A 2,043-nucleotide genomic window follows, 5' to 3' on the forward strand; every position below is an offset into this window, starting at 1 on the left:
GATTTATTGGCGACCCTACTAAGAAAATCCCTATAAGACGATATTTCTGGGGGACGTCGAAAGTGCAATTAGATTATATATTAAGCCCCAGTGTAGGAACTTGGCCTAAGCGATGCCATTTTGGGCCTGTGGTGTTTTGTTTGTGTTTGCTTGTTAGTTTAACACCATATTGTTTGCATTTGCAGTGTTCCCACGCATTACTGCACGCAGTCCTCCGCTCCTGCTTCTCTGGGAGTGCCCTGCACTTGGAGGCCCGGGATTTTGCTACTTGGTGCAAACCTTGGCTTCACATTTCAGTTTAAGACTTGGGCTTTGCAGAAGCCCCCGGCAACCAAGCTGGGAAGGCACGGTTCCTGCCCATACCGAGCAGAGGCAGAGTGCTCCGAAAGAGGACAATCAGGATGGCTCAGGGCCCCCAGCCCTGCCGTCTTCACCCCCATCCCAGGCTCCTCCCTCTGAGCAATCAGATCCACTAATTGGTCTTCACAGCCCTGGTTACAAGTGCTCCTGGAGGTGAATTCCGGTCACACCTGGAGCCAGCCAGGCAAATGAACCCTTGCTCTGTCCCCTCTTTAATATGGATGTGATACCTGCAGGCTACAGCTTGTCGCACTGTGAGAATTATTTCTCCATTAAAATGCAGAAGTTGGAGCTTTGCCCAGGAAAGGCAGCTAAAAATACTGCTCTCTGGGGCACTTATCACAGGGGACTTAGTGGCCACCTTCCTTAGCCCTCAGCCCCCGGGAAAGTACCCCCACCTGCCGGGTCCCTCCTGCGAGCATTTGATCCAGTGTCTGAGGCTTATCCTGGCCCCATCAGGAAGAAAAAGCACTGGTTCCCATGCCTCTTTTATAGATAGGCAAACTGAGGTCACTGCGCTCCATCTACAAAGTCACCTAGGGAGTAAGAGAGTGCAGCCCCGACAGCAGGGAAGAAAAATAACCCCCCACATGCACCCAGCACTTTATAGTTTGCAGCATCTTCTTACCCACTGTCTTGTCCAACCTTCAGACAGATCCTATGAAACATGAACCACTGTCGTCCCCACCTGGCAGGTAGAGTTTAGCCCAGTAGGGTAAGCAACATGCTCAAGGGTGCAGGGGTGGGGAAGTACAGGGCAAAGGCAGAGCCCCAATACAAGTCTTTTGATTCTAAAATCCACCCAGAGCACCCGTAGTGGGACTTCAAGCAAGGTGACCGGTCTCACTGCGGGGGCCATGAGCTTTTATAATAGGCGCTCTGGTTTGTAAAGAATGCTGCATACATTTCAGGGGACTCAGCGCCCTACTTAATGGATAGGAAATCAAGGGTCAGAGGTATGAAGGACTCGGTCACAAGTTAGCAGTGGAGCTGGGAACAAAAGTCAAGTGTCCCGACCCCCCCCCCCCACTGTCCTGCTGCCCCAGGGCCTTGTCACCCAGGGGCAAATGGGCACAGTATGCTCTGCAGGCTTCCCCATCCCTGAACCCAGGCCCCTGGAAACCTGTTTATCTGCCACATTCACCCCTCTTCTCAGTCTTTGGAGGTGGAGGATGGTGAAAACCTCTGGTCTGTTTCTTATATAAGAAAAGTAAAGTCCAGAGAAGCTAGATGCCCTGCTCAGGGTCACAGGGCAGAATGAGGTCCCGGACCTGGATCTCTGATTCAAGTCCGGTGCCCACTCCACGGCGTGAGCCAACACCAGCATGCAGAGCTCCTTCCCTGGTATCAGCTTCCTACTAGGGCTCAGCTTCCCCATCTGTAAAATGGGGTGCTAGAAGTGGCCCTAAGCAAGCCCAGGATCCGAGCCTCCCAAGATCAAGAAATTAGGTGGTGCTTCCAGGAATGGGAGGAGCCAAGCCTTTCTGGACAGCCAACTTCACTTTCCCAAGGGAAAACTGCGGCCAGGGAGGGGCTGCTTGGCCACAGAGACCCAGCGACGGAGGGGCGGCGAGAGGGAGGAGACACAGGCATGCCCGCTCTGGCCTCCAATGTCCAGGAGGGGATCCTTCCTGCCAAGTCCTGCTGCCCAACCTGCTTCCACACACTTCTCAGAGAAAAAGC

The sequence above is a fragment of the Halichoerus grypus genome, chromosome 8 (assembly GCF_964656455.1).
Source record: "Halichoerus grypus chromosome 8, mHalGry1.hap1.1, whole genome shotgun sequence".
Lineage (NCBI taxonomy): Eukaryota > Metazoa > Chordata > Mammalia > Carnivora > Phocidae > Halichoerus > Halichoerus grypus.